This window comes from Hyperolius riggenbachi, chromosome 1, assembly GCF_040937935.1.
Source record: "Hyperolius riggenbachi isolate aHypRig1 chromosome 1, aHypRig1.pri, whole genome shotgun sequence".
Taxonomy (NCBI): domain Eukaryota; kingdom Metazoa; phylum Chordata; class Amphibia; order Anura; family Hyperoliidae; genus Hyperolius; species Hyperolius riggenbachi.
The window spans coordinates 110,267,083-110,285,065 of NC_090646.1; the positions used below are offsets into that span (position 1 = coordinate 110,267,083).

The following is a 17,983-nucleotide window of genomic DNA, read 5'->3' on the forward strand; positions in this document are numbered from 1 at the left end:
CAGTAATGAACATTCCGTACAGATCACCTGGCAGAAATGAAGATGTCACCACCAGTGATAAATCCCAGAATGTAAATCAGGGAGAGGAAAGATTTTACAATGGGCAAACATTGATTAAATAATGTATAAATGAATATTGTAAACAGGGGCGTAGCAATAGGGGTTGCAGAGGTAGCCACCGCATCTGGGCCCTCACTTACTACAGTATTAGCTCTCTCTTGGTCCTGTGCTCATAATAATCACTTCTATAGATACTTTGAATACTGGTAATCATTAACAAGCTATTTCCCATCCCCTTCTTGCACCTCTGACACTGTAGTTACCATTGGCAGGTTTTGGTGCGCCATATCAATTGTTATGTATAGAGTACTTGGGGGGCTCCATTGTAAAACTTGCATCGGGGCCCACAGCTCCTTGGCTACGCCACTGATTGTAAACAATAAGCAATTTTATTAATTATGTTATTTTATCTATAGCTCCTCTTTAAACATTAGCGTTGATCATAATGGATAATTTTGGTTTTAGTAGAATTTTAGCTTAATTTTCGCAGTTATGACAATTGATCCAAAAAGATGTTGCGCTCCTTTTCGCAGTTATGATTCCGATCGTATTTACGGCTTTGTGGATAACCTTGATTTCACGTAATTTTGCATAATTTTAACACAAATGCATTGAAGACTATAAGGTAAAAAAAAAAAAAAAAGCACATTTTCGCATATGAGAAAGCCCATTTTTGCATAAATGCATTGAAGTCTATAGACAGGAGAAAGTTCTACTTTTGCAAAATTAAGCATCATTGTGGATTTACGGATCATAATTATAATTAGATGCAACATTAATTTTGCAATAGTCTGCAATTACTCATTACAATGTTGCATCGTAATTCTGAATCGTGTTGCACAGCAGCACAGTGGCATTGTGGTTTGTGCTCTCTCCTTGTCAAAATCTGCAAGGAGATTGTATGCCCCCCCCGTGTCTGTGTGGGTTTCCTCCGGGCACTCCAGTTTACTCCCACATAGCAAAAAAATTACATATAAGTTAATTGGCTTCCCCCTTATTGGCTTTCCCTAAATTGATACATACATAGACATACAGTATGACTATAGTAGGGACTAGATTGTGAGCCCCCTCTGAGGGACAGTTAGTGATGAGACAATATACTCTGTACAGAGCTGCATAATATGTCAGCTCTATATAAATACTTAAATAAGGCCTCGTTTACATCATATGCGCTTCCGTGCGCATTTGGAAGCGCGTATGATGTGCTGAAATGCAGGAACGGCAGAAGGGCATAGAGTGCCCTTCTATCGTTCACATCTACTACGCTGCACAGCAGTACGATGCACTGGGAAGCGCTTGCGTACTGCTGCCTGCATTTTCCCGGAAGCGCAGAGCTGATCCCATCACTGTCAATGGATGGGATCAGCAGCGGGCAGCGGCGCAGATTGCGTGCAATCGATGCGCTGCTTTCTGATTGCACAGCCATCTGCGTCACTAGATGTGAACGAGTCCTAAATAAACAAAGATCTATGCAGGATTCAAGCTCATCCCTATTAAAGCGGAATGAAACCCAGCATTTCTTCTTTGCTCTAAAAAATTATTTACAGCATATTATATACAACCAGCATTTTTTTTTACTAGAACAGCATTCAAAGGGTTACACACAGGGCTTGAAAGTTCAGTGCAGAGAAATCTGGACACATCCGAAGTGGAGATAATGTTATCTTGTGTTTACTTAATCGTATCAAGAGAGGAATGTGACACATTCTCTGACTGTGCAGAAGCTTCTGGACACAGCCAGACACTCAAAGCATTTCTGTCTTCAATATATAATGAATAAAGCCAGTTATGAATACAATGCAAAGTCAACTCTCAAAGCAAAAAACTGTACTTTTGGGAACTTGTAATTTCTAAATGAATACTAATACTTATGCATAAATGCAAATATGACAACCGTATGGTATATAAAAAGTAGGAAAACATGTTTTTATTGAATATTATTTCAGGGTTTTATACCACTTTAACCACTGGTTTTGCATTATCTTCACTGCATATTTTTGTAAGTACAAATAGGAGAACAACTCTACAGTTTCTGTGAACTAGACAATAACCTGTAAATAAACCTAGTTTCAGATATCCTTATCCGAAGTGGAAGTAGGGCGCTTGGCAAGATAGTCGCTTTGGGGCCTCCTTGTGGCTTTTAGTAAGCTAAGGTAAAAGAGGAGTCAGAGAAAGTAGTAGGTGGGCCCCTTGATGCCCACTATGCCCCAGGCATCTGGTTAGGTTGCCTCTTTGGATGATTCTGCTTTGTCCGTGACTTCTGAACACAACAGGTTTTGTTGCCCAAAGTTATTATTATTATTATTTAGTATTTATATAGCGCTGACATATTACACAGCGCTGTACAGTGTATATATATATATTGTCTTGTCGCTAACTGTCCCTCAAAGGAGCTCACAATCTAATCCCTACCATGACCATATGTCTAAATTATGTAGTGTAAGTACTGTAGTCTAGGGCCATATGTTTTTGGAATGTGGAAAGAAACCAGAGTGTCTGGAGGAAACCCACACAGACACAGAGAGAACATACAAACTCTTTGCAGATAGTGCCCTGGCTGGGATTCAAACCAGGGACCCAGCACTGCAAGGCGAGAGAGCTAACCACTACGCCACCGTGCTGCCCAAAGTTGCACAGTTTTGTGGTAAGCGTTAACGGTTGATGCACAGGTCGCAGAAGTAACTATACAAAAAGTACAGCTCCTACTTCTATTCTCAGTGGGTTCTGACATGTGATCCTCTCTCTCTCCCTCTCTCTGCTCTTCATCTAACTTGTCTGGGCATCAATCAGCACCTGCAGAAGACGAGTCAAGGGGGATTTTAACGAAAGCAATCACAATCGTCAGTACATTCGCTCTTCTGTGCTTTAATTAAACTGTCAGTTCTAAATCAGTAATAAATTACAAAGAAAAGTGCATTTTTCACCTTTAAAATAGATCCTAAAAGTTTAATTTCCAAGCTTGTTATTAACATTTTAGGATGCAAATGAGGACCAGAAAGATGAGTCGTTTGGGAAGCCGTGGTCAATCTCTAAAAACAGGTTAATAGGAAACACAGGGCCATTTGGAAAGAGTTCACTAATGGTATCACTCTTTCTCTTTTTTTTCCGCTTTGGCTTTGCTATTTTTCAAGAGTGTTTTGTTAACTGCATTGGGGCTCTCTTTACTCTGAAAAATAGAAGAAGCTGTGCGTTCCGACACTGAGATCATCACCCAGCGCTGTAATTACAAAGCAGGCATAGCATATAAGCAGTAGGTTAATGAGCTATTCGAGACACAGTTTTTGTTTGGTCTTTACGATCAGACAAGAGCTGCCAGTGAAAACAATATTTCAGGCAAAGGGCAAAGCGTGATAAACAAAAATAGCCCTGATGTGTTCAATGCTGCCAACTTAGGCTGTTGATAAATTCTATAAAACAAAATCCTGAACAGTGGAACGTTAGTACTGCTGCCACTCCGTTTTGGTTTCCTGTGGTTTTAGACAAAGAAGATGGGTTGCTACTTTTTGTGCCATGAAAACCAGAAAGTGAGTGAGGAGGGGAATGGATACAGCCATAGTGGGCATGGTCACGTTCGACAAAAACGTTGTGCCCCAACAGCACATGACAAAGTTCCAGCACTTTTAACAATGCCCTCCAGTTTTCTAGTGACCCCTAAATCATGTGCCAATTTTTCAGTGACGTCTGAAGTGCGTAAATGCAGCATGCTAATTTGGACGCGGGTGTACTGATATTCTACAACCTAATTGATATTGTGAAATGTGACCTAACTTCTCCTTACTCTAACATAGAACCTTCCCCTGGTAGGCAACTAATAACCCTCCCCCTGGGCAACTAATAACCCTTCCCCGGGCAGTTAACAACCCTACCCCCAGGCAACTAACAACCCTTCCCCCGGGCAACTAATATTACTCCCCCAGGGCAACTAATAACACCCCCCCCCCCCCCCCCCGTGACCAAAAATGGGTGTATGCTAAATAGAGGTCACCAGGGCCACCTGCTATGGGAACTGCAGCTATTAATGCCGTGGCTGGATAGTGTAATGGTTAAGGGCTCTGCCTCTGACACAAGAGACCTGGGTTCAAATCTCGGCTCTGCCTGTTCAGTAAGCCAGGACCTATTCAGTAGGAGACCTTGGGCAAGTCTCCCTAACACTGCTACTGCCTATAGAGCACGTCCTAGTGGCTGCAGCTCTGGTGCTTTGAGTCCGCCAGGAGAAAAGCGCAATATAAATGTTCTATGTTTGTTTGTATTAATGGTGGACACTTCACTCCCACTATTAGTAGCCACAGTTCCCATTTATTTATATAGTAAATAAAGAGAAAACTGTTTCAGGCATTTCCCATGTTTACTGCCTCTGACTGAAGCCAATCCTGTTGTAATTTATTCCCTTAGGCCCCGTTCACACTGCACGCGTTTCCAGCCGCGTTTTGGAAACGCGTGCAGGTGGCCGACACGCACGACATCAGACATTGCATAGAGTGCAATGTCTGATGTTCACACTGCATGCGTTTCGGACCTGTGCGGTCCGGAAACGCATGCTGCACGCATTTTTTGTAAAAACGCATGGCTGTCCCATTCACTTTTCAGTGATGGGATCAGCCACGCAACGCATACGAACGCGGATGGCGTGCGTTCGTACGCGTTGCGGTCCGCATGCGTTGCGGTCTGCGTTCTGCAGTCTGAACGGGGCCTTACTATTTTTTTCTCCTAGAAACTGCACTGTCATATCTAGCCAGCTTTATAAACACAGGTGAGCACAGCATAGATTGTATTTCAGCAGCTTCACACTGATCTTCCCTCAGCCAATCAGTGAGGAGCAGGAATGTGGGAGGGGAGATGACAAGCTTCCTTCTCGTCAGCAATGTACCAAATAGAGCCAGGCCGACTGAGATAAGATTTATTACAGCAGAAATATTTATGATTAAATTGGAATGCTCGCAATGCAGGGTCAGGTTGTAGACTGCATAATAAACAAAAAGCAGTGGATAAATGGAATTTGATTCTATGGCTGATAATCCCTCTTTAAGATATTTGGTTAAATGGTTAGCATGAACCCCTGTGCCAGGACAACTCAGCACTTGGAAATGACTGTCACTCAGTCCTCATTAACTTCCTTTAGTTATATCATTCTCACTCATTCTTGGCAGGCCTGGCCTGGAATGAAGTCACATGACATTTATTAGTGTCAAGCCTTAACCACACACAGAAGTCAAGACTTCAGACTCTAATTAAAAACCCTGCGGAGCCCAAGGAAAGTAGACAGTAGCCAAGTCCCAATTATATTGCTTTGCTAAACTTCCTAATGCTGATTCACTCTAAAGTTCAACTGAAGAGGTGAGTTTAATCAGGAAGATGTCAGAAAGTTAATGCAAAAGCAACTGTGAGGCTTCTGAAAGCCTGTCAGCTCTAAAGCTGCAGGTAAATGTCTGTTTAGACTGATCGTTCATCTTTAACGTCCATCCTAATATGACCCACCGTGAGCAATCGACAGAATCCAGGCAGGAGCGATGTCCTTTCCTGTCCTGTAGAATTGACTCTGAGGATTATCTTATATCTAACAAACTTTTTCTGCCTCTTTTGTGTTTTCTGTTGTGCTTCCGACACGTTGTTGAGTGTTCAGGAGACTGAAAAACGTGTCAGTTGGAAAGAGAAAGAATGCAGAACAATTCCGTACTGATCTGCTCAGATCATATAGTTTTAATTCTGGAATATAATTTGGAACACCAAAATAGTATTTATATTTGTTGGTTTGTATCTAACATTTACTGGATTTGCCTTAGGGCCAGTTCACACGGCCCTAAACGATAGCCACTGTGTTTGTTGCTTAAGCGATGTCCATTCAAATGAATGGACAGAGCCAGTACCATTGTTTACCATAGTTTTGCCAAAAACCACACTCGATCCCGATTTTTTTTCTTTCATCTCATTTATTACTGGAAGCTACATGTAGCTTCTAGCATCGCCAAGCCAACCCCCCCCCCACCCCCCCTTTGCAGAAAAGCCTTTGAGCGTGACACCAGGCAGTTCTCGTCTGTAACCCAGTGCATATTATCATATAATAACATACCAAGGGTCACAGAGAAGATACAGCTAGCAGTAGATGAAGATGGGGAGCATGGTGCTATGGACCGACAGAGGAGTGCGCCCACCGCACAAGTGAGATGCTAATCTGCCATAGACTCTTCTTTGCCCCCGGGGAGCAACAGTCAAGTTAGGATGGAGACCTGGGGCAAGGTCGGCAACTGGTTCAGGGGCCTTGGCGGGGAATTTGGCATGGACAAAGATGTCCCTAATGCCGCTTTAGGGAAGGGTGGTAAGGTCAATATGGCCCCCAAGTTAATTACAGGGGCCCCATTGTAGCTAGAAATGGCCATGTCTCCATGTTGCGGCTGCCAGGCAGTAGATACAGTTTGGTAGTTTCCCCGGTTACTTGTCATCTGAGCATCAATTGGAGGAAATCCCAAGGCCATAGCCTGGAAGTGTTTCAGTGTAGCTACTAATTAAATTCAACATATTATTCTATGGTGCTGGCATGAAGACCCACACTCGTCTCTGACAGTGACAGAGGATATTCCTTTCACACTTCCTGTCATTTCTGACTGATGCTGAATAAAGCTGGTGATAATTTAAAAAGAAAGAACTGCTTAGCTTCAGGAAAGTCAGCAAATGAGTTACTACTCATCTCCCTCACTCAGCAATGAAAAATGTGTAATTGCTGAGGTGATATGGGACTTCATTATTATAACTGGTGTTATGTTGCTAGCAATATGATGAATTTTCAATCACATAGTACATTTTGGTTTTAATAAAGCAACAGTTAAATCTGGTCTGTATATCCAACAATATAGAAATATAGAATAGGTTTTCTTTTAACCTCAGAGGATAACAATAAGACAATGGAATAATGAAAATTTTCCAGTGAATGAAAAGTCTGCAAACGGAAGAAATTATTATTATTATTATTATTATTAATAATTTATATAGTGCCAAAAATTTCTGTAGCACTGTATAAATTATTATATATTTTATTGAGAACGTACATGGACAAATACAGCCAATACAGAGAAAATCTGTACAGCACACCATTGGCCATTTTCTAGAAATATAGGTAAAGTTGCCATGTGCGGGGAGTCCACATCAGTTTTATTGTTACTTATGCTGACTACGTTGGATAGGTTGTGTAGTTGGTGTATTTAACAGTAAAAGTACCTTGCGCTTACTGCGCATAGCGACGTTAGTGAATATTTAGTGAATATGGCCCCTTGTACTAAGTCTATTTAAAAATACAGTAGAAAATCCCTGCCCAGGTGCGGTGACCAGGACATTTTAAAATGGACCCAAATTAAAAATACAAGATTTCAGAAATAAAATCTATTTTCTAAATTATAATAATAAATAGCAGCCTTTTTTCAGCTGCATGATGACAAATATAAAATATTTTACATTTAATGGAGGATCCCCTCCCTTCCTTTCATATTGACAGAAACCAGCAGTCTGGTGGAGTAGCAGGCGTCTGGCAAAGGAGGAATTGCTAATGGCTGCCACCTGTATAACCCTAGTTATCAAAATAGAAGGGTGAAAAGCATGCACTGAAATGCTCATAGGCTTGAGGAGTGTTTATTTATCTTTGTATGTGTCACAGTGGTGCAACTAAATATTTTGAATTAAAAATGTTTGGTTTGGGTCCGCTTTAATAACTTGATGGGGGAACCATTATATGACCAGCGAGCCGGCGAGCACTATTCAGCGAAGATCAGGTATTCGTGCTCGCCGCGACACGCCCCATACAACATCATTGGGCTAAACTTCGACCCCTTACATCACAGTCAGCAGGCACATGGCAGCCAATCAGCCTGCACTCCCTCATGGACCCACCCGCCCCCTACAAAAACGCATCAGCGCCCGCCATACTCCAGTCTGTGTTTGGCTGGAATAGCTAGAGTAAGGGAAAGACATTGCTGGAGATAGGGAAAGTGGTAGATAGGCTTGTTTTTTATTATTATTTAGTGCCAACATCTTCCACAGCGCTGTACAGAGTATGTTGTCTTGTCACTTAACTGTCCCTCTGAGGAGCTCCCAATCTAATCCCTACCAATGTCCTATGTCTATGTATGTATTGTGTAGTGTATGTTTCATACTCTAGAGCCAATTTAGGGGGAAGCCAATTAACTTATCTGTATGTTTTTGGGATGTGGGAGGAAACCGGAGTACCCTGAGTAAACCCACACCGACACGGAGAGAACAAAATCCTTGCAGATGTTGACCTGGCTGGGATTCAAACCAGGGACCCAGCGTTGCAAGGCAAGAGCACTAACTACTACACCACCGTGCTGCCTTGTTTATTTTGATCCTTGCTGGCTGATAGCAGTTTAATCATCCCAAACAGCAGTTCTGAGGGTTGCTTCATCCTTCTGCTGTTTTTTTTTTTTTTTTGTGCGACCAGGGGCACCTGGAGGCACAGGCACTACAGGCAGCCGCTTGGGGCGGCATGTCTGTCACTAGGTGCTGGCCACCTTCATTAATCTCCCCATTTTGCAGGCTGAGGCTTGTGCACACTGCAGGGATTGCTGTTAGCTCGCCAGCTGTGCAGCAGACCAACTTGTGACACCTCCATGGCATGCAGGCTGCCGTGGAGGTGCTATAATGATTCCTGAGCAAAGCCAGACTGAATGCTCAGTCGGGGATTTTATCAGGGCTGGTAACAAGCAGGCTGAGCAGTGAAGAATGAAACAGAGAGCAGGGTAGGCGTTTTCTCTAATGTTCTCACTGATATATATGGTAAAATACATGAGGGTGCTTCGTCTCTGGTTCACTTTAAGTCGTTTCAGGGTTGCTCTAAGTCAAACATCTGATCTGCATGCTTGTTCAGTGTATATGGATAAATGTATTACAGCAAAGGATCAGGACAGCCAGGCAATTTGCATTGTTTCAAAAGAAATAAATATGGCAGCCTCGATACCCCTTACTTCAGGCATCCTTTAACTCAGTATATGTAATAGGACGGGGGTCTTTCTTACAGTGTTTATAGCACCAGCAGTTTTTAATATCCTAGCAATCACTTTTCTCTTTAATAGTGCCGCAGGATATTTTGGAGCGTTTGCTGAAAGATCAGACTTTTGAGATTAATCTCCCTGAGTTATAGGTAAACTGGGGGAACATTCTGTGAGCATTTAATCTCCTCCTCCAGAGTCCAGATCAGACCTATGGAGGAGAGGAGAGTGGATTAATTGCCGGTACTATGAAGTTAATATTGCAGTAAGCCCTGTGCAAGAGATCAGTACCTCAGTTGTGCAACTTAAAGGGGAACTGAAGAGAGAGGTATATGGAGGCTGCCATGTTTATTTCCTTTTAAACAATACCAGTTGCCTGGCAGCCCTGCTGGTCTATTTCTCTGCAGTAGTATCTGAATAACACCAGAAACAAGCATCCAGAAACAAGCATGCAGCTAGTCTTGTCAGATCTGACTTTAAAGTCTGAAACACCTGATCTGCTGCATGCTTGTTCAGGGGCTATGGCTAATAGTATTAGAGGCAGAGGATCAGCAGGGCTGCCAGGCAACTGGTATTGCTTGAAAGGAAATAAACATGGCAGCCTCCATACACCTCTCTCTTCAGTTCCCCTTTAACAACAGCCAGGGGGAACGAATGTAAGATCTTAGCCACATAACTGAGCAATTAAAAAAATCCCCCATGTCACCCTTGCCCCAGTTGGCGAGGGCAAAGTAGGGAGGGATGAGTTACCTAGCATGACTTGGTCTGGAATCTGTGTCACTTATTCTAAGAACTGCAAGCTGTAAGTCACAGGTTGTTTAAAAGTTATTATTGTTTTGCGTAATTTTCATGTAATTTCTTGTCGACTATATTCAATAGCAAATCCCACGTACATGCTATTGTCACCAAAATTGCTAAGTATGCTAAGGAGAATAGTAGGAACAAGTTAAACAAAAAAAAAAGAAAAATAAAAATTCAAAGGATAAATGTTTTTTTTACGCAAAATTGTGAAATGACAGTTCCTGATTACATTTACAAATTAAATCAATCAAGATTTTTTCCAAATTGTGCATTACGATTTTGCATGCAAAATTAGGATTATGCAAAATTGGTGTTCATCACTACCAGCCAGGAAGGAGAATTGGGCTTTAACCTTCTTGGCGGTAACCCTGAGCTGAGCTCGGGGTAAGCCGCCGCAGAGGATTTCTCAGGCCCTGCTGGGCCGATTTTCATAATTTTTTTTTAGAACACGCAGCAAGCACTTTACTTGCTGCATGTTCGAGTCGATCGCCGGCGCTTGCCGCCGATGCGCCGCTACCAGCCGTGGTACAGGGCCCCCCCACATACCCCTTGTGCAGCCTGGCCAATCGCCGCCAGGCTGCGCTATGGGGTGGATCGGGACTCCCTGTGACATCACGACGTCGATGACGTCACTCCGTTCATCGCCATGGCGACGGGGAAAGCCCTGAAGGTAATCCCGTTTAGAACGGGATTTCCGGATGGGCTTGATCGCTGACGGCGATCGGAGGGGTGGGATTAGGCCGTAGGGTGGGGGGAATCATGTAGCTAATGCTAGGCTAGCTACATGTTAAAAAAAATTAGGCTTAAAAAACCTCCCGCGGCCGCGCAGCCGCAGAACAATTAACTGCCAGGAGGGTTAAAGGGACCTTGAGCTCTGCATAAAATCGCAATCTGGACATACCTGGGGCTTCCTCCAGCTCCCCATAGCCCGCAAGGTCCCCTGGCATCCTCTCCCAGTCCCACTGGAAGCCGAAGTTAATTGACAACTTCGGCCTAAAGTCGCCCCCGTGCGCCCCTAGCCCTGCGAATGTGTGGTTTGGTTGAAGAGAACCCTGCATGCGCAAGGCTCTCACAACGGCCGGCATCATGACACGTAGCGTGCGTGGCAGGGACTCATACTGGTGAACTCATGCTGAAGTCGCCAATTAACAGAGTTGACAGCGGGACCGGGAGAGGAGCCAGGAGGATGACGGGGGTAGCACCAGGTAAGTCCAAATTGCAATTTTATGCAGAGCTCAGGGTCCCTTTAAAGCGGGATTGTCACCATAAAAATCAAATTTCAACAGCAACTGGTCAAAGATGCTAATCCTGCATTTAAAACTTTCCAAACTTTTTCTGCTGTTATGATTTGGAGTTATCACATACTTAAGGAGCACTGGCCCTTTAGTAGTCACTGCCAAACAGTTGCATGATAGGGGTACTTTTTATCTATAATATATTCCTCCTCTTCCCTTTATTTCCCTGCCTAACTGCTTATCTGGAACATGATCCCCTGCTCACTTGTGTTTATAAGCAAGGCTGAGGTGGCTCAGCGATTGGAGGAGAAAAGAAAAAAAAAGTAAAGGGAAGAAATGACACCGGGATTTAGCCTAAACTGTGGGCAAAAGACATGGTTCCCACCAGGAACAGAATTCTCTTCATTTACTATATAACATTCACTGAAATCAAAATGTGGACAATACAAAACATGTGTTATGTAATTAGATCAAGTATTTATCTACTTATATATGTGTTTTTTCCCTGGCATAGTATGGCTAATCCTACTGCTTTAAAGAGACTCTGTAACAAAATTTTGAGCCTTTCTTCTTCTATCCTATAAGTCCCTATAGCTGTTCTAATGTGCTCTGTCTTACTACAGCCTTTCCTAGTTGCACAGTGGCTGTGTTATCTCTGTTATATGATCTAATCTTCTCTCCTCTGTCGGGTCTGTCGGGGTCAGGGAGTCAGGCTGGAATGTGCTGTGCTGCTTGTGATTGGATAGAAGCCATACACACCCTCTCCAGGCCCCCTGCAGGCTCTGTATGAGTCAGACTGAGCTTCTCTCAGCCTACAACATGATGGTTAGGAGACATGTTTTTTGTTTGTAAACACTGCCCAAAACTGGCAATTACAAATGAGGATTGCAGCAGGGAGTGGCAGAAACAGCACAGAGGGGCCCAGGAGAACATAATGAATAGAATGGTATGCTTTTTATTGTAAGAAGTTTACAGTACATATTCTCTTTAAATTACAAAAGCACTTGTGCATCAATGATGTTTGCTAAGCTGTATCATTGTTTTTCTTCTCTGAAAGTATAGCTACACTTTAATTGCCTTGCAAACTTTACTGAATTTTCTGCATAAGGTTTCCTGCTGTTTATGCTAGTTGGTAAACATGATGCAAAGCTTAGTTGCTGTGCAAAACAATCAGGAATGATTCCACAGGGCATCTTCCGTAATAAGACAGTAAATCACGGCCAATGACAAATGAACAGGACAAGCATAAGCTCAGCTATATCCCTGTAAAGTCCTTTAGTAGTTTGTGCAGCTGTACTTTGGGCTTTTACACACCGTCCTGTGCTTTGCCACTGCATCCCAGGGGCTTGTTAACATGTTTTATTAGGATTCGCTGATCTCACAGTGAGCACCGGTGACTCTAATAGTAATCCTGCAAGAATTTCACAGCTACTTAATTATATTGCTTTTACATACAATACCGCATCTGACTCGTCTCAGAATAAGCAGCACCAAAATATCCTTTTCAATTAACTCCAGAGGCACGAAATGAACCGCCAAGGGCCTGTTCCCCCTTTTTAATTATTAGGAGAGTGTCAGAGAGGGGCTGCAACGTGAGCAGATAACAGTGTGGGGTGCGCTGCTCCAGCGTGGGGTGAGAGTAGGGATGTCAGCTACTCAGCCATGCTCTGTAGTTAAACACTGGATAATAGACACTACTTGAGACACCGTTATTGCTTAATTGTTGCTTGCTAATCCCCTGGAGATTTAGCAGAGGTTAGACTTGTGAAGTGTAATAACACCACTTATGTGCATCAAAGACTCTAAAGCTGGCATAGGCATTTTTTTTCTCCCTAAAACTTTCTTTGGGAAGATAGGCAACCACATTACAATAAAAGGCCGCGTAAAAAAAAAAAAATAATAATAATTTCTTTCTGGAGTAGCTACAATTTGTGGGGAAAAGTAGCAAATGTAGTAAATCATTTAAGTGACTTCTCTCCCAACTGCCCAACCCTCCCTTATTGAGTCAAATACCCCTATATAACAAGCTCAGACTCATACCCCCAAAATGATAAGGGGATCACGATCAGTGGTGCTCGGATACCTCCAATCATGAATTAGAGTGATCACAAATTCGACTTCGCCCACTTACAAATTGACTCGTGATCGGGATATCCGATTCGAGTGCGGTTTTGAGTCAAATAACCGCATGTAACTTTAACGTTTAATAGCAAAGCCCCCTTACATGCTAGAAACATCCATTTTCCAGATATGTTAAGAAGAACGGTGGGAACAGGAGGGAATTTTTTTTTCAAAAAGACCTTATCGTTTTTGAGAAAATCGATTTTAAATAGATTCAAAGGAAAAAAGTATACATTTAAATGTGGTAAATACATTAACTGTCATTTACCGCATTTAAATGTATATTTTTTTTTTCCTTTGAAACTTTACAATTGATTTTCTCAAAAACTACAAGGTTCTTCTTAACACATCTGGCAAATGTGGTGTTTCTATCACGTAAGGGGGCTTTGCTATGAACTGTTAAAGTCGGTGGTTTTTTAATCATGAATACCAACTAGTGATCACGAGTCAGGTAACGAGTACAATCACGAGTGCATTCGTGATTGAGAGCCGATCACTAATGCCAATTACGACCTTGTAATCGCAAAGAAACTGCTCGTGATCACAAGTCACTCATGATCACAAGCTTGTAATGAGCACCACTAATCATGATTCCCTGTTCCCCATATAACAAGTGAATTCTTAGTCATGTCCCCAAACCCTACCGTAACAAGTGCAGCTTCATCCTCCCTGAAATAATAAGGTTATCCTGATGCCCACATATAGCAAAGGGAATTATTATGTATTATGTAACCCTATATAGTTATCCCCCCCCAACTCCCCCCCATCTCATGGCTGTGTTATAATAAATAGAGCATACGGCCCTCCCATTAGACAAGTATGTCCTTATGCCTATCCATATAACAAATGCTTCATTATATACCCTGGTCCCTGTATAGCTAGTGTAGACTTGCGCAACCATGTACCAATGCATCCGTATACCTCCAAAGATAACAGGTTAATTATCATGGCTCCCCCAACAATAGAACTAGTGCAGTCTCATAGCCATTATATAAGAAGGACAGCATCAGGACCCACCATTTAACAAGTATGACCTGATGCCCCCATATAACAAATACTATGGTATATACCCTCATATACATTGGTACATAGTTGTATGATTCTACACTAGCTACTGTATACGGGAGTGCTATGATATATACCCCCATATACAGTATCTAGTCTAGACTCATGCAACCATGTACCAATGCATCTGTATACCTTTACCAGCTTTCTATTTTTACCTTTACAAGTTAATAATCCAGCATGTTGTATTGGGACTCCCTTCTTCTTGTCTCTGGCTTCATGCTTATTATGAAATCAAAATATGTGCAAGACAGCCTGGAAACTGGAATTTTAAGGGATGAAAAAGTGTCCTGATGCCTCTTCCTCCCCTCCTTAACCCCTGTGCATTATACTTGGTACCCTGTAGGTCAAGCAGTAACCATAGCAACAGGGTTCATGCCACAGTGGAGGTGGGATTAACTGTGATGTTGCTAGGCTATTAGTCAAAAGGCAGGTAGTATTAGCTCACTATGACATGGATTGTATCACTGCAGTCACTGCATCGCTTCACATAACTTAGAGGTGGCATCACGCTGCAGGTCATGGTGAGCTAGTAACCTGTAATCTGCTGTAGCAAGTAACTTTTTTTTATACATTCCAACTGTAAAGAATTTTTGGAGATTGACTTTTAATGCCTATTTTTGCCATACATTTATTAATAAACACACTTTTTTCAAGGAATATGCTACGATAACATGGAGATTATTAACCTCCTTGGCGGTCTGATTCTTTCCAGATTTTAGGGTCTAAAAGCGGTGCAATTTTTTTTACTCTTTCAGACCCTAAAACCTGAAAAAAATCATTCTGGCAGTGAGATCTGCAGCAAAATAAAAAAAAAATGTACCTTCCTGGGCTCCTGTGCTGCAGTTTTCTCTTTGTCCACAAGATGGCGCTAATATACATATAAACGAACTTCTCTATATTTCTCTAATATAGAGAAGTTCGTTTTCAATATTAGCCCCGCCCCCGATGACGTCACGCTGCCACCACCGCTCTGCTGCCACCACCACGGCTGCGCTGCTCCAACTGGCTGCCGGGTCCCCGGAAGAATAGCGGGGACATGGGGGATCCCGGCGGCCAGGGAAAGACCCACACTGCCGGGGAGAGAGGCTGGAGTCCCGCTGTGCAGCGAGATCGCGCGCGGGACTCCACAACCACAAGTAAGGCTCTGCAATGCATACCCCGACCTGAGTTCGGGATCACCGCTAATAGCTTGTTTTTTCTACCCCGAGCTCAGGTCGGGAAAACCGGCAAGGAGGTTAACTAGTCATTTTTTGCAAACATCTTTTGAAGGCCATAAGCACACAAGTGACTTGTAGTATCATTTAATAGTGTGATCTGCTGCTACAAGGCCCGTGCAGTTAATTATGGATGATTACTACAAAGATGGAACTGCAGGCTGCCTATGGAGCAAAGCACACAATAGCGTGTACCTGCTATCAATCATACATAGACAGAGCAATGCCGTAATGGTGCTACTAAATGCTACTAGAAATGATGCATGTACTCTAATTCTATGTGAACCAATGTCTATTAACAATGTTGTTGCCCTTTTTAAATGGACATTTCCTATTTTAGAATGAACCCCCATTTGTTTTTGTTTTTCAGAATGCAGTTTCCCCTTTTTTGTTGCCGATGTTGACCAGTAAAGCTCATAATTAATCTATAGGCTGCATGTAGGTGTGGCAGGTGTACTTTTTGGCTAAATATTTCTGCTCTTAGGCCTAGTTCACAGTGCTCAGCTGCGTTGCACTTTACCTCACTAGTCGGTAATTTGCCTGATTGGTAATTTAGTTTTCGATGGGACAACAGCCCTTGTGAATTGACATTTCATAAACTGTTCCGTAAAATCACTTGTTTTCTGCTTTACTGAATGCGGTAATGCTTTGTGAATTGAGCCCAATGTATTTTGGCTGTTCATTTTTTTCTGTTCTCAGACTTTATGGAAGCTTGGAACACATCTTTAACCAAAAGATAGCTTAGAGAAGTTCTAGAGTACTAAAACAGAGAGAAGTTATAGAGTACTAAAACAGCAAAAAGTGGGCATGTTCATAACAGTTTGTGAACCTAGCATCAAAGGTCTCTCTCCTCTGCACAGGGGCGTAACTAGAAATCACTTGGCCCCCCTGCAAAACTTTGGATGGGGCCCCCTCCCGCCAACCCCCCCCCCCTACTTTCTGCACAGGTAAACTAAAAACCGATGTTATTCAATTGGCTATAGCACACTTGAATGTGTTTTCCCCATGCACATAAAAACAGACCGCAGTGAAGCAATGGGAGCATTTTCTCTATCAATTACCTTAGCTGATAAAACGTGAATGTTTTCACACATACAGACACACATGGTAAACAGAAAACACATACAGAAAACCAAAAGACGAGTGTGCTCCCAGCCTCAGATTATCACACTCACTCTGTCCATCTCTGATGGAGCAAAACTGGCTCTGCAGACTGGGGGCTGTACTCGTACGGAAGAGCCTGCTGCACACTAAGTAGGGACTGTCTACAAATCTTTGCCGGCAAAACTTTGTATGATTCCGTATCAGTGGCTTAGCAGATGCAGTAATTAGAACAATTGTGCAGAGAGCAGAACCTTTTTTCTCTGTGCCCTAAGTTGTCTGTCTCTCAGGAATCTGCCCCCCCCCCCCTGTGGCTTCTGGGCCCCCCTGCGGCTGCATCCCTTGCAGGGTCTATTGTTACGCCCCTGCCTCTGCATATAAAAAATACCATATAAGCATCCACATGAAATGCAAAAATACAGGTATAGACTGTAAATGCACTGTTTTCAACAGTAAGCATTTCTATAATCTTTAAGATCAGAATTAAGGAAGCATATCCCCACAAACATCAAGGTTGTATATTCCCCAAACAACCTAATTATACAGCGTATTTATAAAATAATAATAATAATAATAATACATGTATCCACAAACAACAGAAATAGGTACCCTATCTCTCCAAACCAACTCAGTTAAGCAGAGTATACCCACATACATCATTTAAGCAGAGTGTTTCCCCCCAACATCACCAATTATTATGCAGCATGCCCATCTCAAACATCATAATTAGGCAACATATTTCTCTAAACAACATTATGAAGAGTGTTCCACCTCACAACATAATTAGGCAGCATGTAGCCACCAAATTAGGCAGCCTGTTTCCCTCCAAACATAATTAGCTTGTTTTTCACCAGGTGGACAGGGGTGCCTATGTAAAGTAAAGTAAACCTTGCTAAATTTTCAGTACCTTGAGTTCCCCAGCACATCTCCCACATGCCAGACTGGATTATAATAAAGTGCTGAGTGATGTGGCTGTAGCATACATCACTCTGCATCACTCAATACCTTCATTACAGACAGCTTTGGCCCATGAAGGATCACTGCTGCCACCTGCCTGGCTACATATAAGATATTCAGAAGCCAGAATATATTGAAGGATGAGAGCACTGCTGCTGAGAATTCAGGCATAGTCCCAAATATTTAGTGATAGTGATACCACTGCCGGCTGCTAGTTCATCAGTTTTGTTTTTAATTGTCTATTTTTGTGTATGATCGGCCTTGTGGAGAGTAGATGAATAAGCAAGAGCTGGTGCTCAGTTATTTTAGTATCAGAACAATCTTTCAACAAAAGGAGCTCAATTGATGTGAAAGTTGTGCCAAACACAGCTGTACCAAAACTACAACACCGGGCCTTCCACCTTGCCACAGCAATCTGGGGCTTAGTGTGGGAACT

At 42.6% G+C, this 17,983-nt stretch overlaps 1 long non-coding RNA gene across 1 annotated transcript in view; it reads right to left on the reverse strand.

The window, feature by feature from the left end:
• LOC137545981 (uncharacterized) overlaps positions 1-14,599 on the reverse strand; it is a 126,365-nt gene extending 111,766 nt beyond the window's left edge. The window contains exons 1-2 of the long non-coding RNA XR_011026141.1: positions 14,431-14,599; positions 2,767-2,853 (exon numbers count right to left, since the gene is read on the reverse strand). This is a non-coding gene — a long non-coding RNA (uncharacterized lncRNA). The remainder of the gene's footprint in view (positions 1-2,766; positions 2,854-14,430) is intronic.
• Positions 14,600-17,983: the final 3,384 nt, after the last annotated feature.